Source organism: Vidua chalybeata, chromosome 2, assembly GCF_026979565.1.
Source record: "Vidua chalybeata isolate OUT-0048 chromosome 2, bVidCha1 merged haplotype, whole genome shotgun sequence".
NCBI classification, from domain to species: Eukaryota; Metazoa; Chordata; class Aves; order Passeriformes; family Viduidae; genus Vidua; species Vidua chalybeata.
The window spans coordinates 8,396,376-8,423,555 of record NC_071531.1 but is presented as its reverse complement, the minus strand read 5'-3'; the positions used below and the strand labels follow the sequence as shown (position 1 = coordinate 8,423,555).

At 44.5% G+C, this 27,180-nt stretch overlaps 1 protein-coding gene and 1 long non-coding RNA gene across 3 annotated transcripts in view; one reads left to right on the top strand and one right to left on the bottom strand.

Moving 5' to 3' along the window:
• The window catches only part of TSPAN7 (tetraspanin 7), an 85,334-nt gene that overhangs the window by 20,801 nt on the left and 37,353 nt on the right, over positions 1-27,180 (top strand). The gene's annotated exons all lie outside the window — the stretch shown is intronic.
• LOC128783768 (uncharacterized) lies at positions 8,299-13,073 on the bottom strand. Of its 2 annotated transcripts, XR_008429236.1 has the most exons (3): positions 10,761-13,073; positions 10,170-10,268; positions 8,299-9,834 (listed from the first exon to the last, which is right to left on the bottom strand). It is a non-coding gene; the product is annotated as an uncharacterized LOC128783768 (long non-coding RNA). The 2 variants fall into 2 exon arrangements; XR_008429235.1 differs by having other exon boundaries at positions 10,170-13,073.

The following is a 27,180-nucleotide window of genomic DNA, read 5'->3' as shown; positions in this document are numbered from 1 at the left end:
GAACTCACTGCAATATGAGTAGTTCTCCTAATTTATAGGGTTCTTATATCTTTCCTTGTGATGCCACAAATAAAGATTCCTTTGGCTTGATTGTATTTGACAGGTTTTGGTGCTGGGAGACAGAGATCTAGTGATACAGAGCTGCGTAATAATTTTTAAGAGGTAGTTTCTCAATACATCAAGCAATTAAGTGTCTGAAGGGAAGACAGGCATTCAAAGCTGCTGCTCACCCATGAAACAAGAGGAGGAGAGAGAGAATGGTTGCTAAAAATCATTGTTGCATCCCCTGAGTGCACAAGAGCTGCAGGCTAGGGTCTCCCCTGTGACTGGAGGCAGTGGAGGGAGGGATGATGAAGAGGTAGATCTAAGTAGGGTGGGGACCATCAGTTATCAAAGAAATAAAACAACCACAAGCATAGAGGGGATTCACACTGTGGATACCTGGAAACTCTATTGGCTGCCTACAACATACCTGGTTTGCATGTCAGGCAGCTCTTGCACTGCCTGAGTTCTTGCACTGTCAGGTCTCTTGTCAGGACACTGTAAGGGGAATCCTGTGGCTTTGCTTGCAAAATACTAAAAATGCTGTGAGCTGCAGTTGCTGGGCATCCAGAAACTTAAATTCTGCTTTGCTGTTGAAGAAAATTACTACGACCAGGCTGGTTAAGAATAGCTTGATGTTTCTGCCCTGAGTCAGCAGTAAACTGATATTCTGGACAAGAAATAAGTCTTCAATTTGGGGGGGTTTGTACCTGGGTTTTTTTTCTGTGGGTGCTGCTATGCTTCAAAATATAGTCTGTGTTTAGCTACCTTATTCAGCATGAAATTAAATTTCCTTTAGTTTCATGAGGTAAATGGTAGTATCTAAAAGTCACGATTCTGCTTTCCCAAAATGTGCAGAAGGGTTGCTTGTTCCTTTAGGACCCAAATAACAGCTGCTGGTCTCTCCCCTCTGCCCCAGGCACACTTCACGGGAATCATTAATGACTTTTCCGATGTAATTCCTTTAACATTTTTAAAAGGATCTTGGCTCACAAGCTGTTCAGAAGGTACAGGAGGGCATATTGCAGGGTGCCGGGGGGACAGAGGGGATGCCGGAAGAACGCTGGAATATTTTGACTGAAATATTGTGTCTTGCTGGGAAAGGGCTGAGGACGGGCCGTACTGGCAGCGATTCTCCATCGGTGGGCTGTTCATAGCATGGGGCTGTCGGGTCCGCCCTGGCAGCAGCCCCCGGGGTGGCCGGGCCGTGCGGAGCCGCTGCGCTGCGGGGTTGGACCGGGATTTGGGACACGGGTGCCGTGTCCCTGTCGCCGCGCCCGCAGCAGATGATCCTGTCACGCGCTCCCAGGCTGACCTTAATCTCCCTAATACGGGATCGCCCTCCCCGAGAGGGACAATAAACAGCCCAGGTTTCCCTGCTGATGATAACGCGGTAAGCAAGCCCGTAGCTCCGGGGAGGAAGCGTTCACAGGGCGCCGAGACACGGAGGATGGAAAGAGTGCCCTAGGGAAAATGGTGGAGAGACGGGATTGCTTCCTATATTCCCTACTGCTGTGTTGTAATATAGCAATGCTTAATGCGAGCAAAAAAGATGCTTTAAGCAAGTAATGAACAAATATATTCTATTAAAACTATAAAATGCAAAGTAGTTAATAAACGACATGGTTACAAAGGTTTCTTTTTAGTTGAAGCAAGAGGGGGAATTGTGGGAATCCTTAAAATCAGAGGGTTTTGGGAAAGCTGCAAAAAGCAAGCCTCAGAGACAGCAGAACTATGATTAGAGCTAAGCAGTAGCCATAAGATTTGTCAACAGAAAAGTTATAAAAGAAGTAGAAAATAAAGACAAATAGAGCAATGGTCAGTGTATTAACACTTAGATAGAATAACTCCCTAAGCTAAAGAAAAATATATCTAGCAAGATATAAGTTCTTATCTTAATAATAGAGCTCTGTGCATTGTATCTTAAGGCTTACAAGCAGGTATTGTATTCTAAATAAGCAAACATTGTTTTAACAAAAGGTACATGTGCTTATAGTGGTTGGATAGAACTAGTGTCAGTATGCTTTTGCTTTGTGTGATTGGTCAAAAAGCTTTTAAAGTAAGTTGTAAAGTTAAGTTCTTGGTCTGCTGCTGGGGCTGCAAGCTGCTGGCATCTTCCCATTGTCACAACCATGTAATGAGACTGATGGTGGAAAATAAACAGCTCGAGATGCGTTCCTCAGCAGCCCCATCCCGATCATGACTTGTACACAGACCCCCAGGCAGCAATACCACTGTCTGGCCATCAGGGCTTCTGGAATTAGCACTGCCTGCTGGGAAGTCACTCCTTCTAAGGTTGCTTTTCCTGGCCATGACACCTTTTCCCCATTACAACAGGGCTCCCTGAGGTACTTGGACTGGCTGCTGTTTGCTCTTTTAAATCTCTGGAGTTCTCTGCTTCTTGTTCCCTGTCCCAGGAAGGAGGGAAAGCATCTCTTCCCTTGGTGTCCTGGCCCTGCTACCGCTGCCTTTCCTTCAGCAAACTGTTAATTACAATTAAATGCCTATGAGAGTCCCTGTGTAAGTAATAGGTGACTTGCTTCTGCAAGGGTTGCAGAAGGGTCCCAACCCAGGGGACCTGTCTGAATGGTGTCTGGAGCTGATGCTCCCATTTGGTTGTTAAACACTGACACTCATTATTTTACCCAAATAGTGGCTGCTGGAGAAATTTGGGCCATTGTGTTTCAGGACTAACTTATGTGAGAGCAGATGCTCAAAGAGAAAAATGAGTGCTTGGGCCTGCCTGTCTTTGCAAATGGCTTATCTTGGGAAACAGGAGCCAAATCTCTTCCAAAAGCCCTTAACATTTGCTAATGGTAAATCTTTTTTCCAGCAGGGGAAGCAAGGGCTGTGTGCAGGAGTGGGGAAAAGAGAGTGACCAAAAAGGAGAACAGAAGTCCAAATTGTCTGGGCAGATTTTTAATCAAGTGTCTTAGGGGATCAGGTTAGCACAGAAAAGTGCCTTTTTGTAGCTTTACCCACTTCTTTTAGTTGTGTGTTTTCTGGAAGTGTGCTACAACAATCAGTATCAGCTCTGGTTAACTCCACACACCACCCAAATTTGGAAGGTTGAGATTTTCATAAAGGGACAAAGGTTTTAAGACTCTTACGGTGACATACATGGTTCTGTCTTTTTCCTGTCCATTTTCCTCTTCCAAGTCAGTTCAGAAAAAGGTCTCCAGGATTTTTTTTGCTGAGTCCCCCTCCCAATAGGAAGAAGACTTTCTGCAAGCCTCCTGACTCCTATTTGCTCAGAGAGAGACCAGGGGATTTAGTCAGAAAAGCTGGTGTGGTTGGAGGGCAGCCAAGCAAACACACACTCACACAATTGGTGCTGCTGATAGAGTGAGACTCTGCTAGAAGTGACTCAGAGGAATTGGCTAATACGTCCTGCAGCTACAAAGAAGTGCTCAGAGCAGAATGTTGCTGTCAGCAGAATGTCTGGTGATGCAGTAGGTAAACTTGTTTTTAATAGAAACTGGGAAGTAAGGCTGAGAAAAATGTCAGGGGCAGCCTTGTAGGTAGAAATTGAATGCTGTATTCTTGGGTGTTTGCAAGACTGTAATGATTATTTAAGAGAGTAGAAAGTTAATTTGTTAATTAAATGTTCTGTCATCTTGCTCCTCAGTGCCAGCTTGTCTGAGTCACCACTTATCAGTCCAGCTTTCCTTCCTACAAGTGTCACAAGCTTAAATTTTTACCACAGCTTGATCTGCAAGTACTGAAAACTGCACCCTGCTCATTTAAACCTGTGCAAATATAAATGCTGCCTGTAGTGTACCCAGTGTGGTTAAAATTACCTCTTTTGTGGGAGACATGTCAAAATTGGCTTGGATTTTCTTCTGGGAACAACTGCTGTTGGCACTGCAGAAACACTGTTGGGTTGTACCAATGGACAAGCAGAAAAGGAGAGCGTTGGCAGGGTTTGGTGGGTCTTTGGGAGCACCAGAGAGCCCAACTGCTGCAGTGTGAAGCAGAGAAATGGCACATCACAAGTGCCTGTAGTGCAGTGTCTACATTTCCTTCTGGTTTTTGCATCCTTGCCCTGGAGTCGGGGGTTTTGCCAGGCATCAGTGCAGTCCCACGCAGCTGCAGCCTCTTCACAGCCAAGTTTTCAGTGGAGATCCCAGCAGGGAAAGCTTATGTGAGGCTCAAAAATGTAACTCGGAGCAATGAGAAAATCCATGAAGCATCTGTCGTGCTGCCTCTTGCCTGGACAAATGTCTGGTTTTAAATCTCTTTAGGGGGATGTCTGGAGCTGAGCTCTCCCAGCTCTGGGGTGCTTTCGGGAGGGATCTCTGGCTCAGAGTTGCTCCTTGCTGGTGCAGCAGACCAGAAAGGAGGCTTTTTGCTTCTGAAGCTGCAAGAGCCAAGAGGCTTTTGCAGAAGGATGCTGAGGAGAGCCTCCCCTTCCAGTGGCCATCACACTGGGAGCTGGGCACCTCGCTGCCCTCCAGAGATGCCATCCTCACTGCTAGAATGCTCTTGCTTTGCTGCTCTCAGCAGCTCGTGGCCTCTTGCAAAAGCAAAATCCTGCTTGTTTGCCTCTCTGGCATTAGGTGAGGTGTTGGTTAAGTGTGTGCACTGCTGATTTACAGCCCCTGCAAGAGCACCAGCAAAAGAGGGCACATCATTTTGCTATGTTTGTGCTACTTCAGTCAAAGGCTCACAGGGTGGAATTTTCTTCCAGACAAGAAAGTGAGCCTCTTGTCCTGCAGGCTTTTCAGCAATGCCTCCAAGGGCACATTTCACTGGGACAAAATGGCTCTTTGTGATAAGTACAGTGACAGTGCTATTACCACACAGTAAATTAGGTCTTGGGTCTGAAATGAAGCTATTTGGACTTTTTAACATTATTAATAGGAGAGATTCAAAGACTTTTTCCCTCTTTTCTTTTTCTGCTATTTTCCCCCTTACTTTCCCATCTTTGCTTTTACATCTGAAATGATTTAAAATTGCCACAGATGGACCTTCTGGGCAGAATTTTCCAGATCTGGGCAGCATAAAGAATACTTCCTTGTTCTTGTGCCCATTAGTCTAATGGGAGTGAGGAGTGAAACTCTTTGCCAGGCATTGCAAATGTACCTCTGTGCCTATTTATTTTGTGTCCTGGGGAGTCTTTATCTTCCATGGGTGTCCTCTGCTTATGCAGGAGCAGCTCTCTGGCCAGCTGAGGTCTTGTGTCTTCAGACCTGGACTGGGGAAGCCACTCTGCCTTGCAGAGTCACTAATCCAAGTGTGCAGCAAAGACCTCCTGAAGGAGCTGTGTTGCAATTTCTTCTCTGCCCACGATGCCCAGAGTGAGGCAGCTGGGATGCTGTGCAGGGGAAGGCTGGTTTTCTGTGGATGAATCATGGGTTTTGTGGTCATTTCTTTGCTCCCACCCTTCTCTGGATGCGTGACTGCTGCTGATTCCCAGTGTGCACAGGCCATTCTCTAGAGCTTTATTGCCCTCAGTTTATGGAAATGCTTGCTGAAATGTGGATCTTGACAAGATTTGCTTAAGCACTAGTACCTGAAGCACTAAAATATTAAATTATTCTTAAAATAATGTTTGAATCATTAAAAGCAGAAAATAACTTCTCTAGAGGACCTATAGGTTAAAAAGGTGAGAAATCCAATAGCACAGCTAAGGAGAAGGAAAAAATTAGTTGTTCTGATTTTTCTTTATTTTATAAGAAATGGCTATATTTTGCAAAAGATGAATTGCTTACTAGAAATTCCTGGTGAACTAGAGAGCTTCAGACAGTGATTGTGCAACTGCTGGTGTCTCTGTGTTTTGCTGGTTTTCAGGAGAACCCCTGAGTGCATCAGATGATTGTCTCAAGGCATTGAGCTCCTCTGTGGAGAGGACACAGCAGTGCCCCTGCACAGGCTCTTGCACCCAGTATTCAGTGGTTTTTTTTTGAAAATGTAGCTCCTTGATTGTGGTGAGAGGAGGACTAACTGCCTTAGGAAGCTGCACAAATGTCTAGCTGGAAAGTACAATTTACTGTCAGTGTACTTCTCTGCAAAACCATAGTCCTGGCATAATTTGTTCTTAAATGACTAGTGCCATTAACTTTAATGGCTTGCATAATCAAGTTCTCACATTATCCTACCCCACACTGTGTTTTAGTTTGCTTCTCATCCTTCTGCAAGCCTGTGAAGAATGGTGTGTGCTGGATGACACAGGTACAAGTGCACAGGCTCCACTTCTCTTGGCCGTTTGAACACCTAAGAAGTAAGGATGGCAGGCTTATTAATGTACTTTAGACAGCCTCTGGAAGCATGTTTGACACTAGAAATAATGTCAGGCTTCATATTTCTGTTCTCAGGCACTGTCAGCATCAGTAAGAAACAAGGGTTGAGACCAGTAAAGGATTTGTGCAATGTGCACCCAGCACTGGGGAATAATGGGAGCATTGGCCTTGGTCCAGGAGAAATGTGACCCAGTAAACTTCTTAAAAGACCGTTCAATCACCCTCTTTATTATGCTAGAGCATACAGGCTGTGCACAGGATGAATGGCATTTTCATAACTGCTGCCAAAGGAAATATTTTCTGTGTTCTGTATAGTAATTTTCTCTACTTTGGAGTCTGGGCTGGCAGCAAAAGAGGGCTGCTCCTCAGCTCCTCACAGAGGGGGTGGTAATGGTGCACCTTGAACTGAACCCTTCACCAGTGATCTAATTCCATCAAGCCTAAGCACAGCTTCATTACTCCGTATCTTTGCAGAGCAATCCACTGCCTTTCTGTAGTCATAGAGATCAGGAGCGAAATAATAGAGGAAAAAAAAGTTCTATTTGAAGAAAAACAGTACAGACCATGGATACCTGGATGGGAACAGCAGTGTGGTTGCTTGGCTGGAGGTACAGTGAGATGCTCAGGCACCTGAGAACTGTGGCCTGATCTTGTAGGAGAGCTGGAGCATATAGCTCCTGCAGGCTCCTTCCCAAAAAAAATCCTCAATAAAATCAGAAATAGCACCGTATCTCCAGGTGGGTTTTTTTTTATGCCTCTAGCCTTTTCTCTAACCTTTGCCCTTCCCTGTGGTTTATTGCTTTCCCAAAATAGGTTTCCTGGGAAAAAAAAATTTCCGCTAGATTCACTCTGAAGTCAGAGTGACAAGCTGTTTATTTATTTAATTGGTTTTATGTTCCAACCAGTAAATTAATCTTCTCTGTGTTTGATTTTTGAGCAAGCAAAGCTAAAAGAAGGGGCAATGCATACCAGAGATGCGGGGTTCTCTTTTTCATGTTTTATCCGCTCTTTTCTTTAAATAAAAAGTTTAATTAAGCCTGTGTTTCTCATTACAGTCTGTGTAAGTGTAGCACTTAGAGAATATGAACTGGGCTTGAGAACTGTTTGCTGTTCCTGTGTAGCTCATAATTTTCTTTAAAAGAACAATTCCTGCCTATAATAATTTTGTTATCCCAGTGTATTTACCTTTTGCATCTTCATACATGGCTCTTGGAGGTTTTCCTGGTGTTCTGACAGCCTGAGCTTCCCCAGCACTCAGACTGTTTATTTCTCACAAGCTTCTGAAACTGCATTAGAGTTTTTTTTCTTACTTTTTGAATCTACATTTGTTTTTTTATGCATCATAAGCCACAGTGCTCACAGTTGTGTGTACAGCCCATCTGCACACAAAACAAGAATGAAATATGTAGGGTTCATTAGTCATACGTGGTGAATGGCTTGAAATGTTTAATTAAAGAAAAAATACAAAAGGCCCAGTGAATCAGATGTTCACAGACTAATGTAGGTGGGGGAAAAAACTTTGTGACTTATCTCCTATTTAAATGTAGGCTCCTTCATTTGCCTACAGTTAGTTCCCACCCATGTTTTTTTTGCAACAATGATCAGTCAGTAAAATATATTACATCCTCAACTTTTTATTTCTTATGGAAATTCTGCTATGCTAATTATTTTGCTTTGATGTTAGGTCTTTTGTCCTAAATCTATTTTAAAGCTAAGCATTGCTGGATTCTACAATGTACCTTTGTTTAAGAATGTAACACCCATATATTTTCTAGCAGTGCCATGGTTGTTTTGTCTTAGAACTGAAGCTTTGGAAAAGTCTCTTGCCACTTAGGATGAGTCCATTCCCACTTAATTCTTATGAACTAACTTACAAATACAAACTGGTGACATCCTTGCTAATCAGCCCTTGCAAGATTAAAAAAAAAAAAAAAAACAAACCAACCAAACAAAACCAAAAAACAACAACAAAAAAACCCACAAAGAAAAAGCAAGTGCTTTATGTCTCTTGTCATTGCTGTTAAATTTGCATGTATTTTTAAACCTTTCCTGACGATTCATGCTTCTTGTGAGCTTCTCATCAGTGGCAAAGCTGAGCAGAATAAAGGTTATTTCAGCTAATTACAGGGTGACATTATAGCTTGAAATGGAGGATGAGGAATGAACAAGCACTTTGAGTGCTCTGCCCATATTCTGTTCTGTGCAGGCATGTTAATAGCTGTATCTGTTAGTATATTTTTAAGGCTGTGTTCAGTCTCAATAGGGTGATGTTTGTCTGTGGGCCTCCCTCTCAGTCTGTTTGTGCCCAGTGTATTTGTGACAATGCCTGCACTGTGTCTGTGCCCTGAGCCAAATGGATGGCTTGTGAAGGGGACTGAGATGTTAGGCTGGGCTGTCAGTGATGCTCTTCATTTGTATTCTGCTCAGGGGGCCAAGCCACTGAGGAGGAGACGTGCCAGAGTGCTTTCCTTAGGAGAGCCCCTGCCCTCTTTAATTGTCCTTTGCACTTCTTTACCCCAGTGAACCTTTCTCTTTTGAGGTATAACCATTTCTGCAGCATGGAACTCGGCTTTAGATGATGAAACAGATAGGATGTGCAGCACCTACAAACCAGTGAGTTGTTTGGGGCTGGTTTATTTTTGGCTGTGAAATGTTGCATTAGGAAACAGAGAGCTGCATTGAGAGCATCTGGTGCCTGCCCTCTTCCAGGCTGAGAGGGGGGTTTTGTGTGGGCAGGGAAATGTGAAGTACATTGTGGGACCATGGCCTGTGCAGAGCTGCCTCTGAAGCAATAGCCAGCTCAGCTTTTTAGGGAATGGCACATGCTTTTGGAAACCCCTGAATGAGAAGTTCCCAAAGTACTGTTGTTTTAAACCAAAAGTGTTGGGTTTGCCCTAAGTCTAAAAGGCTGCTCGTTTGAGACCTGACATGCCAGTGCAGTGTGTTTCTCCTAAAATGGTGCAGTGATGCATCCTCAGTGCTGAGAGGATGTGCAGACGAGTGCAGTGTCCTCACCTGCTCTGCTGGCCTTTGGGGAGAAGGAAGGATGTTTTAACAATATGAGGTAATTTTGTTACTGAATTAATGAGCACCTTCCTGTTCAAGGTCTTCTGAGTTTGCTCTGTGGTTTTCTGGAAGAGGAGGGTGCTGGTTTTACATCCTGTCATTTTCCATCCTTCCTTGTTTTAACTGCAGCAGTTTCCAAGTCTCTTGTGCCGTGGTCCTGCTGCTGATGCAGCACATCCCCATGGCAGGAGAAACCAGCACCCCTGAGCGATTCCTTGTGCTCCACACTGGCAGAGCCAGGCTGCTCCAGCTCCTCTCCTGGCAGACAGTGATTAATGTAAAGTTCAACAGCACCAACTTTCATCTTCTGCCACGTGAGTTGTCCCCACCAGCAAGAGAAAGGTCTGACTGTTCTGCTGTGGGCTGCAGTCTGTGTTGCTGTCCACATGCTGGTGTGACTTTTCTCTCCTCTATCCTTCCTGCAGTTCCCTTTTGCCCTCTGCCCTTGGAGACTTCTGTGTAAAGGTGAGATCAAACAGTCACCCTGAAAGGAAAACACAGAACAGAGAAAAGGCAGTTTTGGTGAGGATTGCAGGTCATGTGTCAGGTCGAATCAGTCCCTGATGGAGACAGCAAAGAAAATGTAACATTGCAAGAGCAAACGTGGTTTTGCTGAGGAAAGGTTCGTGGCTGGTTTTGATTGCTTCAGGGCCATCTGCATGGATGCCTACAAACCCTCTCTGCACTTAAACTCATGTGGTGCCAAACTCTTTCAAGGGAGGAAAATGAAGATCAGGAGGAGGTTGCTGGACACTGGCCAGGGTGAGTGCCTGACCATTTGTGTGAGCCAAGTCAGGAACAGGACAAAGCAGCTCCTACCTTGGTATCCCAGGGAATGCCATGACGTGAATGAAGATGCCCATTTCTTGTACTGTGCTATTTTTTTCCTCTGAGCCTCCTATTGTCTGTCCCCTTGTCCTGGAAGACAAAGATCTAATTCTAAATTTTGACAGTCACAGGTAGAATCACAGTCAGTTGCATACCAGGGGTATATTCCTAAAGGAAACTGTTTTGTCCATCCCACTTCCCTGGTATTTTTTGTATGTGCTGGAAGCAAAGTCTTGGTTTCTTCTAGAGTTTCACCAGCTTTGGTTTGGTGGGCACTGCAGGAGACTGGCTATGATGCTGCCAGTACTAGCAAAAGAGGAAATTCTTCTACTTGTGAAGGCCTGATAACCAAAAGAAAGTTCAAACAAACCTAGCAAACACTGTACCCTGAAACCATGCTAAACCAGCACACGTTATGGCAGAGCAAGCCCTTATCTTCCTGACCTATGAATGAATAAAACTGCCTCCTAATTTCAAAACAAAGAGAAAAGTAACAGAAAACCAGTTATTTATTGTATTTTAGTGGGATTTTAGTGGATTCTGTACAAAGAGCTAGAACAACCATGCAGTAAATCCTGTTACCTCTTTTCCTTCATTGTTGATGGATGCAGGGAAGCAAACTGAAAAGCAAGTGAAGCAAGGTAGAAATAGCAGCTGGGACTGTTTGGTGCCTAATATATATTTGGAACTGAGTATCAGAAAGAGAGGTCCCAGCATTCTCTGAACAGAGTGGGGTGATCTGCTGAAGTCCCAAAGCACTGTTGTTCCCAAGCATTTCACTTTTGTTCTTGTTGCAGCAATCACCACGACAGTGGAATTTTCTTATGTAATTAGAAGGAATGTGATCACCTTCAACCCTGGGAGCAAATGAGCTTCTGCAGCAGCAGCTCCCATTCATGTGTGCACTGCATACCAAGGGGAAGAGGAATACAATGGATTTTATGTGTCTAAGCAGAACACAGTCTGCAACTGGAAATGCCACTTCTAGAGAAGCAATTTTATGTGCTGGTGACTGGACATTTTTCATGTGAAATTAAATTCCTCTTGGCCCTGCTGCATATTGGGGTTTGGATTGATGAGTAATTTCTCACAAATCTGTGCATCATCTCTGTTTTGCATCTTCCCTTTCTGCTGCTCCCAGCACTGCAAATTGATGGCAAGAAGAGAGCATGACTCAATTTGTTACTTGTTAAGCCTTCTGGTTTTGTCTCATATAGAAATTTTGCTATTTGAAAGTTAATCTTTCAACCATAACTAGACCTGTGCAAAATTGATAAACAGGTGAAGGAATCACCCTGTCCCAGCAACAGGCCAACAAATATAGTCTATGGTACTGCCTGTGAATTAATATTTTAATCAAGTGAAGTGGGTTTGCTGAGGATTAAAGGAGTAAAGGATCAGCTTTCTGTTTCCCATTATTTTCAGCAAGCTTAGGAAGACAATCTGGAGTTAAACAGGCAATCTTCCCCAAAATGCTGTCCTGACTGCAAGCTTTCCAGATCCTTAAGCTTGATCTCACTCCCTCTTTCTCATACTTTAACTTCTGACTAGACTGAGCCTCTGATGCAGATGTCAGCATGTTCCCAATTATTATGGCAATGTCCTTGAGTGGAGCCATCTCCAGTCAGAAAAATCTGTAGAGTTGAATATAGCAAAGTGCTATTTCAACTCAAGTTTGGCTTTCTTCCAGCTGACATAGCATTTATTCCCAAAGTCAATTCCAGGACAATTTTTTTTTTTTTTTTCAGTTTTCTCTTTTTTCTCCTTTCTTTGTTCCTTCCCCCCACAGCCATTTCAGGGAAGAGAAGTCTCATAAGAGAAGTCAGGGAAGAGAAGTCACAGATGTATTGGCATCTGAAAGACACAGCTGAATATGAATTCATATTTTTCAGTTGATGTTTTGTGCCATTTTTATCAGAAATATTTTTCACAGGCTCATCTAGGAGAGGAGGGGGGATATCTGAATGCAATTCATTTGGAATTTTCATATTTAGAAGTTTGCCCTTCTTCCCTCTTAGAGATAGCTGAGTCGTCTGACTGGCCGTAATGTATCTTTTGGCATTACTGCACTGAAAAACAGAAAAATGTCTCTGTTCTTGCCTGATAATGCTCTTTTGCTATGAAGAATTTTTGCCAGAATCAACCCATCTTGTATTGTTGTGTGAAGTTTCCAGAATAATAATGGACGCTGACTTCCAAATATTTAGAGTTCTCTAATTAGAAGAAATTATCTCTATGCTCCACAGTAGGGGAATTGTGTATGCCTTCCTTGCCCTCCCAGCCCCAAGGGGGCTGGAATGAACGCTGGGGTGTAAGAAAGCAACTCCTGTAACCCTGCAAAAGGCCCATGAGCTGTGGGACAGCACTGCCCTGGCTTTGTAATGTTTTCCAGAGAGGCCATGCCCCACCAGGAGAGAGCCCGGTGCAAACGGGCAGATCCCAAACCTGAAATGTAATCTGAAGGGTTCTGCTTTTCTTACTTGCAAGAAGCTAAGCCTGATATTCCAGTGAGGATATTACATGAGCTGTTCCTGTCTGGAAGTTTCCCAAGTTGTGTCTTGAAAAAAAAAAAAAAAAAAAAGGCTCTGAATCCAGAGCTAATGGCACATCTTTCAAAGAAGTGTTTCTCTAAAAATATGCTGACGTCCCATATGGAATAACATCAATGAGAACCCTGAAGCATTTTGGGATGCTCTGCTCCCTTGTGTAGTAAAGGTTATAGCCAAAATCTTTTTAGAAGAGAAATGTAAAATCTGTCTGAGACCTGCCAGTGCTGTGCAGCATCTTCTCTGGCTGCACTGATCAGGAGGTTTCTGCAAGTGTCAGCATGGGTTTCTGGCTGAGGGGCTGGGTACACAGGTGACTGTTTCAGTGCACACAGACAAATCATCTTGTATTGATTACCTGCACAAGAAATGTCACAATTGCAGCCCTGAGCTAGCCCAGAGGGTGCCTGCCCAGCCAGCACAGAACACAGCCTTTATCCCAAAACAGGTGTTGACCATGGGCCATTGTCTCTGTTGACTCTGCTGGGGGCTGAAAGTGATATGTGGCTGAAATTTCTCTTCTTCTGCTAATCCTATGTCAGCTGAATCATGCCCTTAGTAGAAGGCACTTCCATGCCATCACATTGACCAGACAGCACAAATCATTTGTGATTTAATGGTTGGTATTGATGAGGTACTCAATGCATGTAAACTTCACTGAGGTTTGTGGTAGCTCTTATGGTTATAATATTGTTGTAGCTCTTAGTGCTTACAGTTGTACAGCTTGAGGTTCATGGAAAACTGGGAAAAAATGGGATGGGGGGAGAATGCTACGAGATTGCCAAATTTCCTCTTCCTGCTCCTGGGTATGATCAACAGTGCTTCAGTGATGCCCCACTGCTGTTAATTTACCCTGTGTTTGGAGAACTCTGAATAAAATCTATTCCTGTGCTTTGTTATCATTATATGTAGTTTTTATAATGTTTGATCCGAATTATTCTTGCTCCAATTTCAGCCCATTACTCCTTATCTGCTGTGGTTATGAAGAACAGATCGTTCTATTGACTTTTGTAGCACGTTTCTATGTACATAGCAGTCCATTATCACCCTGCTCATAACATTCTTCTCACTAGATAAAAACAATGCCATTTGCTGTAATGCCTCCTGACAAGTCCTATTTTCTAGATGTTTTTCCTGGGTTTTGTACTCTCTTCCTTTGGTCCCCTTTTATTTACTTAAAGTACTCAGTGTGGGAGACAATTCTTCATCCAAGGGCTTAGAAAGCTGAGCAGAGAAGAAGAATTACTTATATTGTCAGTGATGTGGGCTCCTGTATTTAGTAATCCCAGCTTGTTCAGCTTTCATAACAGTATGACTTCACCAAGGCATGTTCCCCTTATAGCCTGCTACACTCCAAATCTTCCTCTGAAGAGCTGTTGTCTGAACAGTCAGAACAGTTTTCCCCAACCTCTCTTTGTTGGTTGCTCCTGAGTGCCTGTAGTAACTATACTTCTGGTCGTGTTGAATTTCAAAGCATGTCTTCAAATGATGAAATAATCTCATTTAATCTTGTCCTCTGGTGTAATTGCGTTCCCTTCAGACTTGTGTGCTGCAAATTTTAATAAGCATGCCCTCTACTTCCTCCTCTCCTTCACTAATGTTAGCAGGGCATAGAATCAAGAAAAAAAAATAGAAACCTACTTGAGATCTCTTTTTGCTTCTACAGTGTCCCATCAATGACACCCATGTGGGTCCTCCATTTGTTGCTGGTTTCATCAAGACTGTGCTTCCTTGGTTGCTTATTGGAACATGTGTGAGTGCAGCATCCAAGGAAGTGTGGCTATACATGAAGTAAAAACTATAACAATATTTTTGTACAGAGGTGTCTGGAGCCTTCCTGCAGAAGTGAAAACTCATGGGCTACTGATATACTCTCTTCCTCTTCAGTTTGGTTATAGTCAAGTTGAAACAGCGAGTGATTGTCCAAAACAATAGGGGTGTAAGTGCAGGTTCCTCACATGAAAATCTTCATATAAGATAAAAATCATGCAAACAAGTGTAAATCAGTCATAAACATAAGGATTTTGGAAGCTGGGAAGTAGCAGACATTGGAATGGCCATACTCCTGGCTTTAAATGTTCAAAACCAGGTAACTAGGTGCTGACATTCAGGAAGATTGGCACTGAAAACTCCCATGTTAAAAGGCCTCATGGACTTGAAAGATAAATTATTTCACAGACTGAAGGCAAATGTAGGTTCAAGTGCTATGTAGGTCCCCAAATCCCTTGCCAGTGTGTGGGTTTTACAGTAGGTTCTTTTCATAGTACTTTTGCACTTCTCCATGTGTGACAGCTGGGGAGAATGGAGATGGGGTGTGTGGCACCGACAAGTGCTCACACTGAAATAATCCTGAGAAGAGTCTTCGTGCCACTTTCTCTTCGGGTTTCTGATGAGCACAGCAGATGTCTGCAGGGATGGGAGATGCAGGCTCCTGCTGTGAAAGACTGTAATAATGAGAAGCATTTGATGAGCTGACTGTGTTTCATTCTTACTGATGAGTTGATACTTTAAGTATACAAATTATTACAGCAACTTTGATCAGATTTAGTTTAGGTGCAACTAGAATTGATTCCAAGAGAGGCAGCTTGCGTGAATAGAAAAGTAACAAAGATGTGCTATCTCATTGGCTTTATTTTTCATTCCTTCCTCATCCCTGTTTCCCCATCTACTTAGCACTGATTTTATGTTAAGTATCTCTTCAGAATTGTCTTGTTCTGCAGTCTTTAATGTTTAAGGTTGTATGGCATCATTTTGGTTGCCTGGTTATCACAAGTATAGGGAAAACAGTCTTCTTGTTAAATGTGAGTCTTACAGAGATACTCTGGCAGAGCCAAATTGCAAATCCATGTGTGCCTCGTTGCCTGGCTCTGTATGGAAAGGAACCTGGGAGACCTGTACAGGGTGAGAAATGCAGAGGCTGGGGCTAGTGCTGCCCTTCAGAGCAGTCATTGGGGCTGGTGGGCTGGAACACTTCCAGGAAAAGGGCACAGATACCAAAGTATCTTCACACATCGCTGCTAATACTGGGAAGGAAAGTGCCTGAGGGAAGGACAAAACTCTGTAAACAACTCTGAGATGGAAATACGTGCAGCAGCAGCCCTTTGGGTTGCTTTGATCCAGGGCAGGCCAGCAGGAAGTCTGTAGCAAGCTGTTGCTTTCTCCAGGTCAAGGAAAACATTTGAGGAATAACCTCTCCATTTTATTTTGCTTCTCATTCTTGGGAAAAGTGGGGGGTGGAGAGTAAATGTGCAGCAGTTACCGTTTCGTGGCCTGTGCCCCAGGGAAGGGCGTGCGGCCTGGTAGCTGTGCTGCTCTCTGGTCACCTGCCTTCCTGTGGAAACTGCAGCAGGCAGCAGGTGCCTGCCAGCTCCGACAGCTCTGGCTCCTCTTCCCCCGAAAGATTCCCCAGATCTGGAGTGACTTGGAAACACATCCCTTTCTCCGTGCCATCACTTGCCCTGAGCTTGCTTACATCAAGAAGGGCCAGGTGCTCCCTGTCACGGCTGGAGGAGCTGCCGTGGGCCAGCACCCCCAGAGCCGGCGATGGCTCCTGCGCCGCTCCCAGCGCGGTCGGCCGGCAGTGAAACGGTGGCCGTGAGGTGGAGGGGGCGGGAGCGGGTCATTTTTGGAGAGCTGCTGGTGAATGTGTCACGGAGCTGCTGCCTTCACACGGCCCCAGCAGGCAGCAGCGGCCGCCCTGCCGTGAGCCCAGCGCTATAATTAGCTGGTGGCAATCAGCAGCCGCTTGCTGCTGTCACAGGGGCTCAGGCTGACTGGAGCAGTGAATGCGCAGAGCTGCGGCGCTCGTGCTTTAATGCCTGTGTGTTCCCCGTGCCAAAGCCAGCTGACTTTTCAGCCTGGATTTCGGCCTGATTTGCAGCTTTATTTTTGTAATTCAGGAGTGGATTGGTCTTTGCTTTCCCCAAGTAAATTCTGGGAGATATGCTGAAGCATTAACAGGCCTGACAGATATTTCTGTGCAGCCCCTTGAATTTACAGGAAGCTTTCATCAATGTAAAGACCTTGTTGATTGGAATATGTGCAGATACATCTGTGGAAACAGTCTCAGTACATCCCTTTAACCCATGTCCTTGCCATGTTAGCTCACTCTGCTTGAATCACTTGGGAATACAGGAGCCCTTACAGGGTTTGAAGTTCTGTTTTCTGAAGGCATTTCTTTATGTCGGAAGATCCTGGGTGTTTTTTAGCTAAGATTGCTCTCAGCACTGATTGATTGGCAAAATTATGTATCCCCCTGACCTCCTGACTTGCATAATCTACCTGAGGAGGATAGAGATGGTGCACACCACCAAATGTTTCTGTGGGAGCCAAAGCTAGGAAAGGAGGATACCACATTCTGTTCACTCTATTTTTATTTACAACATGACAAGCCAGGACATCAAGGTTTGTACTGGCTTTTAATAGATTTTGGGAATGCAGTTAACTTCAGTTGCTCTCAGTTAAGGTACCTGCCTGCTCTGGCACACTATCCATTTCCATTATTTTGTTCAGTGGTGGTAGGAAATGTGCTTCCCCCTCTGGAAACTATCTCTGTACATAAAGTTTGGGGTTTTTTGCCGGTATGTCAATCTACAGTATAAGCACTTCTCTGGCAGTTTTTAAGAGCTTGACTGTGGGAAGGGAGAATGAGGTCTCACATCTTGGTGAGCGGGGTAGGATCCAGAAGTCTGCATTACGTCAGACTGAGCAAGACTGATTTTGACCTGATTCTATCAAACTCAAGTGCTGGCAGTCGGAGCTGGATACATGAACTCCTTTTGGTGCCTGCAGTTGCAGGGTACGATCAGCCTGCCCTGCATTTGGCTAGAGAGCTGGACAAACAGTGTCTGGAAGTAAACTGGGCAGTAACAAACTTGGGGACTTCTTTTTTAAGTGTGGGTTTTTCCTCAATCTATCAAATAAGTTCAAGATTGCTTATTGAAAGATTTGGGGTGTGCCCTGACAACCCTCCTCTGCAGCTGTTTTCAGCCCTTGGAGCACAGCTCTCCAGGCTTCGCCTTTAATTCAAATTACTGGTTTGCATGGAGTCTCCTCTAATGCCTTCCTGCAGCCTCCTGCTCTCCCATGCAAGGATAAAGCCATTTCTGTGAAAAGCCCACAGCAAACTCAGCAGGTCTGTGCCTGGATCTCTGTGGTGAGGCTCTGAACCACTAATCTCTCCTGTGGTTGCTGATGTGCATTTGGAAGAGTGAAATTACATCATAAGGCTTTCAAACGACTGTGCAGTCTTACCTTTCACAGTCAAAAGTTTTTTCTTCAAATCCATACATATATTAGAATCCTGGGCATCTTGTTTGTACCCATCTCTTCCCCTTTGTCTGCCCCCTTTCATGAGTTACTCACTGATTTATAAATAAGTAAGGATGCAAGTACATTTTGGGAGATTTTTTATATGTTGTTTATAGAATAAATTTGTTTGGTACAAAAGATAGCTCTAGAAAGCATTTGGCATCAGATAACAAGACTGCAATCCTAAGGACCTGCTTCACACCCAAGCTGCCATAACCTGAAGGAATTTTTAGGAGGCAGTACTGCTTGCAGTGTGTGATACTAGAAGTGTCTGCTGCCTGATATACTGTGGAACTAATGCACAGCCTCAGTGGCTGTATTTATAGCATGCAACAGCCAAATCCACAACAGCAAGCAGAACTGCTCTTCAGTGTCGCGGGATTTCCTCAGTGTTCTGGCTTAACAGAAGGATGGGGACATCTCCTCACTGAGACATTTGGAACTCAAGCCCTCCGAAGCAATTTTCATGAGGCTGTCATGTGCTGTGTGTACCGAGTGTTTTATGCCAAGGCTGGCACAAACCAATTTGTTGCTCTGTTTACCTTGTACTCCGTACTGTACTGTGTTCCAGAGAAGAAGGGAAAGCATTGAGTCTGCTGCTCTCATCACCTGGGAGAGGGATTATGACGGGAAGCAGAGCATCCACTGGAGCTGGAGCTGCTGCCCATGTATCTGCTGCTCACATAACCGATAATCCCCTACGTTCAGCGCGAAGCATCCGGAACAAAGTGCTGCCCACGCCGCTCCCCTGCTGACATCCATCGTTCCAGTTCCCATCTGCTCGCGGGTTTCCAGGGCATCAGCTGTGTTCCCAGCTGCTGGTCCTCTTCACGGACCACCCAGGTCCTGGGACAGGCTTCCTGAGGAGCTGCCCACTAATCCAAGCCCTAAGGGCTGGCAGATTGCCCCTTCAAAACACAGCTCCTTAGATTTTTGTACTTGGATGTCGATGTGTGTGTATAGTCATTGAATGCAATGTATAAAATTATGCATGCAGAGCTCCTACAAAAAGTAATTAATTTGCCATATGCTATTGGCCACTTCACCAGGCTTCCCTCTCTTCACCTGGTCTCTTTCAGCCCTGTTTCAGCCTTGAGTGTCTTTAAGCCTTAGAGGTGTTTTTCAGTCACTCAATCTGCCATAGAAACATTTTTCTCCTCTGGATCTCCAATTTTCTCTGCCTGAAGGGAGTCAAAGGTGTAATTTAAGCAGCCATAGCTTTGAGCATGTTCTTGGCCTGCTCCTCAACAAGATGTGCACTGCAAGAGAAGTGGAAATTTTCCCCTTCCCCTGGGACTTGTAGCACTTCCATCTTACTTTGGAAAGGACCCAAGATACCAATTTTTAAAATTCTTACTCTCATTACAGGAAAGTGTAAGTGTTCTACATCATGTAACAGACTTCAGCATGCTCCAAGCCTTGTATCCATCATATTGAAGGGATACAAAAAACTAGCTGTGGTAGGATTTGAAAAGCCGTCTGAAGCATTTCTGGAAAGGTGACATATGGATGATACAGGGTAGCTCTTTTTTAACATTTCTATCTCGCCATCCAAGTCCAATTGTGGCTTCACCACCTGTGAACAATCCACGGTTTCAATCTCCTGCTGCAGTCACCTTGTATGCCCTTCCTCCCCATCACATATTCCAATTCCTACTCTCAGACTCTGCTACAGAGTGACTTGAAGGGACTCTTCAATTTTGGCAGGAACAGTGTGGCTGCTATAGAGCCTCCAATGCATCCTTCTGCATTTTATTCATCACTGAAACAGGATTTGGAGAGGGTGGGGATTCTGAATAAAATTTGTAAAATTTTGCTGCCAACAGGATGATAATTAAATGGAGAATATAGCAGTACATGTAAAAATATTGTTACATGTGCACAAAGCAGGGCTGATCTTAGTGTTGGAAGCTGGGTGTTTCTGAGTCGTGTGCCTTTAAGACCTACATAATGCTGTTACATTACCTTAGGGTTTTTCTTTTGAATTTCCAGCTTCAGAAAACCAAGCTTGATTTTCCTTTTTTCCTTCCATCCCCTGACGATGCTCTCAAAACCTGGGGCTGTTTATTTGAAAGAAGACTCCCTGCATGTAAGATATTACGGTGTGATAAGGCACGTTGCAGTAAATAGGGGTAGAATCATGTGGACATCCCTGTCAGAGCTGCCATGGCCGGGTGACTGTCACCTCCCCTTTACAACGCCAGCTCCGTGATTTAGGGCAACACAACTAATTTTTCTCTATTGCTCCCTGACATCTCGTGGCAGCACCAGGTAATGCAGTTAATTGCTTAAAATTTTGCCAAGAGAGTCGCTCCGACATGAGATTTTTAATCTTCAGTAGCTCTGCTGGAAAAGAAACTAACTTAGCTGTTGGTGTTGTGTTTTGGAGTGATTTCCCCCCCCTGGGGAAGAACACTTCTCTAAGGAAGGATTTTGAAGAGGCCAGACCTTCCAATAAATTGGGGGGGGTATATATATATATATGTGTGTATATATATGTATGTGTGTATATAATGTTATACATTAAATTCTTGCATTCACATGGTGCATTCTGTTTTAAAATGTTTCCAGTGAAATTTCACTGGGAACTGCTTTGATGCTTGGAGAGGAAGAGGTTGATGATAGCAAATGCTGCAGAAGAGCTGAATGCCGTTGGCTGGCTCTTTGATATTTTCTTGCTCTAACACTTAATTCCCCAAAAGAGTTAGAGTTCGCTGGTTACCTTTGAGAAAACGGCCAAGTCTGGGAACAAAATTATGCTGCATTCTGAGCTAGAAAGAAACATACTTTTGCTAGAAACAACTGAGTATTTTCTATTTCTTTCCTTTCCTCCCTTTCTTGAGTGCTGAGTAAGGACAAAAATGAAGCTAAAACAAGCAGAATGGGCAGTAAATGCACATGTTTGTGTGTCAGGTGCAACAAAACTTAAGAGTAAGACTTGATGATCCTTCTGAGTCCCTTCCAACTCAGACTATTCTGTGATTTCTGTGATTTCAATACAGGAGCTCACTGCAATTCCAGCTTAGGGGCTTGGAGTTTGTGTGTGGCTGCTAAGAAGGTGTCAGTGAACCTCTCCCTGGTGCTCAAGTTCCGTGTCACTTAGAAATAACAAGGTTTCTCTGTGAAGACCTGTAGCAGGAATGGGTGGATAAAACATTGCAAATAGGAAGGGTGGTTTGCTCTGTAATTGTTTGTTTTCTGTTCACAAGTTCCCTTTGTAATACCTGTTATTGCCTCCTCTCTGGGTAGGACCAGTGAGACCTTTGTGGAATGTGAACTGATAGTGATTAATTTTGTGTGGCACACTGCAGATTGGACTCCTGTTCCAAGTTTAGGTAGAGTGCCTGAAAATCCATCTTTCTTTTCCTCTCTAATCTCCAGTCCCAAGGTAAGAAGCCAGCCAGCTAATACTGGGAAGTGCAATCCCCACAGCTTCCTACCTGTGCAGTGAGTAGTGCTGTATTCCAGAATGGGCTTTTCCACCATCTCTCCTGGTTTTGCACTCTGTGCCATCTTGGCACTTCTTTTATGTGGATGGAATTATCAGCAGCTTGTCCCATCTTTCTCTGGCAATTTGATGAGATAAAAGCTACAAGTGTCTTCTTTTTATTCTCTTCCTTGTTTTTTGGGGTTTATTCTTTGCTTGTTCCAAAGCTCCTCCATCCTGGATTTTGCCTGAGAGGTTTGCCACCTCAGGCACAGTTGCCATTTGTTTATCTCCATGACTCCATGAGTAGATGGCTGCACATCTCAGCTTTCAGTGTTTGAAAGGAGGGCAGAGCAGGAGCAGCAGCTGCTGCTTGCCCCCCAAAGAAGACCTGAGGCAAGTGCCAAGGTTTATGTCCATTGGCATTGCAGGGCTGAATTCTGCACAGAACTGACTTCAGAAATCACTGGCTTTGTTCAGCATGTGGGACAGGTCTGTGGCAGCCTGAATTTCACCAGAGACCCAGTGTGTGTCTGTGTCCCACTTGAAATACCTGTGAAGTCCCAACCTGCCAATGTCACAGAGGATTGGAGAGAGCAGAAATGCTCCAGCACAGTAGGAGATACAGTGCCTCTGAACCAAGCATCTTATCTTGAAGGGCAGCCCTTGGAGGGCTCTGGCTGATGGAGCCAGGCTGTGACCAAAAGGAGTGAGAGCTCCAGAGAAAGGTATCAGGGCAAAAAAAGAGAGCAACATGAGGGTACCTTGAGCTTATTATCCTCATCCTTTGCTTTGTAAAGTTTTAACAGAAATCATGCCATAGGAAGGTGCTCAAATTAGTGTTTCCTTCCTCCTTTGTCCTGTCATTGGTAGGACCATGAGTTTAGTCCATTATTTTGGAATTATTTTCCACAGGGACTTTGGTGATAATACCAAAACCTTGTTCTAGCTAGACTGTTACAGAGTCATTTCATCCTTGTTCATGGTGTCAGTGTGCCATCCCATGCAGAAAACAAACCCCCTAAAAATTAAAACATGCACTTTACAGGGATGTTCATGGTCTGAATTATACCAAAGTCCATTATAGATTATCGGGTAAAATATTTACCATAGGTGTTTTCCCACTGGGAAGGACAGCTAGACTTGACTAGATGCTTAAATGCTCAGATGTTCTGAATGAGGAATCAAGGGTTGGTGGCAGAGGTTGGTGCCAGAGGCAGCATTAAGGGGCAATAGCCTGTGAACTGCCACAGCATCTCCCAAGCAATAAAACTGCACTCTGCAATCTTTTGTGTTGAAGATGACTGAATCTTAACCTACATAGCAATAGTTTCCTGCTCACCAGAGAATGAGTGATCACATGAAAGTCTGCTCAATCCTTTCATGGGGAAGGGTGAGTGCAAAGATCTTGGGTTTGCAGTGAACCCAGGGGGACTCTACCTCCTGCCTTGGAGAATGGTGACTCCTTACCAGCTACTCTCCTCTGTGTGGCAAAGAGTAGTTTCTCCTCTCCTTCCTGACAACTGGCTTTTGTGTGAAAGTGAAATAAACTTGTTGTGCTGAAGGTTTCATGCAGTGCAGTGGCTCCAAATCCTGCAGTGCAGCCCACGCCTCAGCAGAGGGGTTGTTTCATGGCACTTCAGTATTGTGTAGCGCCCCTGGGTTGGTTACACCAGGCACTTCTGCACAAAAGTACTAATTTTGTGTATTTTAGCTGCATTTGCTGCAATTTAGCAATTGGTTCTAAATAGCAGCCGGATAGGTCTTGCTTGCTGTCGCTCACGAGGTATGACTTGGGAGCCAGTAGCTCAGCTTGTTTGTGAAAACATCCCAGCACTTCTGCCTTTCAGCATCACTCTGGGGTAAATGAGCTCAGGATCTTGCCACCATGGAGCCAGGAGGGGTTTGCTGCTTCCTTCTGTACAGAAAATGCCTCTGCATTGGAATAGATTATTTTGATTTAAAACCTTCATTTAGCATTTGAGAGAGAGATTTTTTTCCCTGTCTGGTTATAATTGTTAAAGTAGGTCAAGGTTGTGATCCAGATCACTGTAAATCACTTCCCTTTAAAGGCAAATGTTTTGCTCTGTAGCCCAAGGGACTGAAATCAAGCCTGACAGGGCACACAGACCTGCATTTTATTCTTGGCTTTTCTGTTCTGCCTCTGTCATTTTTTTCTCCATTTGGAGAGCAGTGCTTACCTTGCTCTGCTGTTGTGGGGATTAATTAATCCCTCTATTTGCACAGAGCTTTGAACATGCCCAAACGAAAGGCTGTTATTTTAATTGCCTCGTGGCTCTGTGCAGCATCCTGTGACAGCAGAGGCTGAGGGACGAATGGATGGGCAGAGCGAGGCCCCTGAGCCACCCCACGTGCTGATTTCTGAGCTCTGCCTGCCACCTCCCAGCCAGCCCAGATGGAGGGGACACCAGGTGTGACAGACCTCTAGGATGGGCAGAGGTTTGTGCAGATTCCTGTTTTCTGTGCCCTGTGGCTGGACCAGCTGGTGAGGAGCATTCAGCAAGACTGACCTGCAGGTTACAGGTTGCTGTGCATCTAGCACTGTCTGCCAGGAATTTGGACATAAATTTAAGAGCCAAGTGGCTATCTAAGTTATCTGTTGGTGTTTGGAATACATGAGGGGACTTGACCTCTGCTTAGAAGACGTCAAACACCACAGGATGAACAGTGTAAGCATCATGTGCAAGTGTCTAAGGATGAAATGGTCATTTAGCCATCGTAAATGTACATTATCTATTGTATGTGTAATCTACTAGGCATATAAAGCCATAAATCAGATTACTGTTTTTAGAGGGCCATAGGCTTTGTGTATTTTTTTTATACACTTGTGATCTCACCTCCTAGAATTTTCTTTGTTTTACTGGTTCACAGTAAAACAGGGGCAGGTTAAAGGTGTAACAAAGATTTTACTCAGTTGTAGTTACAGCAGCAAGCATTTGCATACCAGAGATTGATTTTTTCCTAACATCTCCTTCTACAAAAGAGATGCACTAGCAAAGCATATAGGGCTTCACAGATGGGCTGTAAAAGGACAATAGGAACATTTAGCTGTGTTTGCTGTGTCATTTCCTTCCATCTTTTCATTTGCTGTCTTACTCCATCACTCTTCCTTTTTTTTTTTTCCTTCTGTCTTGTCATTCTCTATTTACTTTGCTCCTTGCTGGCAGAGTTATTTTGAGGTGAAGTGGATGGTTCACATCACATGGTGATGCTCATGCAGTAGTGCCCTCACCAGCCCAGCCAGCCTGGCTGTTTGAGAGCTACAGAAAATGCAGTCCACAACAAGGGATGGGAACCCAGAATTTACTTTGCTGTCATCATGACAGCGGATCCTTTTCCAGTGATGTATTTGGGACACTGGGATGCCAGTGGAAGGGAAGAGAATAAAAGAAAACACAGAAGGAAAGAAAAACTCCAGAAAAACATTTGAGTTACCAATTATATTCTTGGAAACAAATTTGGGATGACAATGCTGCATGGACAGGGTTGTCTCTGGTCATCCAGTGGTGACCTGCTGGAGTAGTGGTGTGGGTTTTTCCTTACAAGGAAGAGGAGTATGGAAAGGACACTTTTCTTAAGGATGCTTTTCTTAAGTTTCCTAAGCAGAAGAGATACTGCATAGGTGTAGCTTTCAGAAAATTCAGTTCAAGCATGAAAGAGGAGCTTGTGGAGAAAGGTTGAATTACTCCCCTCCACTGAAGAAGAAAAACAAAACTTGATCATAGTTACAAAGCTCCATACAGGAAAGCCACATTGTGTCACCATGTTTCTGCGACAAAATGCAAACGCCATTCTGGCCATGAACATGCTTACTGCTTTGTCTGAAAAGATGCATTTTGATCCAGTAACAACTGGATTTCACCCACCTTTGTTTTGTCAAGTTATGCTGCATTACTCATTCCTGCTAACTGGAAGTTTTGGTGGCCAGGGGAACTGTGGTGTGAGACCTGGATGTTTGCTGGGAAATCAGAGCTTGGAGCTGACAGGCTCAGCCCGTGCCCCACTTTGGAGTGATAACAGTGTGTTGTGAGTATGCTTTGCTGTCATTTCCATCTTTCTTCATGTGCTTTGCCAGAGTTTAAGGGACTTAACGATGGTATTTGATATAAAGCAAGAGAAATAATTGATTATCAGCACATATGATTGTCCATGTATGTGTCACTGCAACATGTACTGACCTGCCTTCTTCATTTAAAGCCCTCTAAAGTTCCCTCTGCTTTCTTCCTGCCATGGACTGCATTCCACAGAATAACCCAAAGCCTTCTTGAGGGGACTCTCTTAGTCATCAGTTTCCTCTTGGCCATCCCTGGAGCTGCTTTATACCTTCTTGCCAGCATCCCTCATGCTAGCTGCTGTGATGTGAGCTCCTCCTCCTGTAAAAAAAAAATAAAAACTAACCCAGTTGCCTTGGGTAATGTTCATTCTACTAATGCACATTGCTACGATAAGAGGAATGACTGTCACTTGAGATAGCTGGAAAAGGAAATGAGGAATTTATTCAGCAGAGTGTAAATTATATTGCTTTCTCTTCCAGGGAGGCAGCAGGTACCAGTGGTTGGTGTGAGGTGGAGAATTGCTTGGTATTGGATACATGACTGTGCTCCTCACCATACACATGCTATGCCTTCGTCATTCATTGCTTGCTTCTGCTCCTTCTTTCCCCAAAAAGTGGAATGATAGAGGCTGTTGTCTTTTATTCCCTGGCTGATGGAAGAGCAGCCTTTACACTTCTCCTCCTATGCATTTTGTCCTTGCTGTTAAAACCTCACGTGAGGGCCTTTCTGCTGCCCTTCCTGCTCAGCCCAGCATGGAACCAGCGCTCCTCTCCATCATCCCTGTCTGGGCTGGCAGTCATGTCCTCACCACACCAGACCTTGTGCTCTGGGTGGTGGGAGGCTGAGCCAGGTTCTGCCACCTCCATCTGGAAAAAACCAGTATTCCTGTGCAGCTGGGGCCCCTGGGGTGGGGAGGCAAAGTTTACAGCTTGGATTTCAGCAGAAATGGTCAGGCACTCACACACAGCTTTGGCTGCTGGCTCAGTTCTCACTGCCCTGGGTTTGGTTTGGTTTGGTTTGGTTTGGTTTGGTTTGGTTTGGTTTGGTTTGGATGAGAGGGAGGAGGTTGGATGGAGTAATCCCTATGTTACCCTTCTTCAGGCTTTACTCTTCCACATGATGCTTTTCCTTGGCTTTTTCAGCCTCACCTGCCCATGCAGCTGGTGGTGTGGGAGCTGTGAGCAATGCTTGGCCAGTGGAAGTGTCACTGAAGCCTTGCCACATTCTTCAGTTCCATCTGGGACTCAAGCAAGGCTGCACCATCAATTTCTTACCTTCAGTCACCTCGTGCAGCTCTATCCCTGCCGGGTCTACCATGTGCTCACTCGACCCACCAAAGTCTGATTTTAGTCTTCATTTTCCAGGATGAGAGGCCTTGGTCAGATGTGTTTGGACCAGGGACCATGCATGACCTGAAGAAGGTAATTCCTTCCAGCAGGGTCTGGCTTGGTGTCCCTGCTTGTTCTGGCCCTCATCTGGATCTCATCTCTCTGCTGCCCTGGGCAGCTCTGGGCTGTGAGATGGGAAACACCCTCTTGATTTTCAGCCTGAGGTCCAGAACCAAGACAGGACCTCAAGCCTTGAATATACTGAAGTGGGGTTTTGTAGGAAAAAGCCATTTGAACAAAGCACACCAAGTTTAT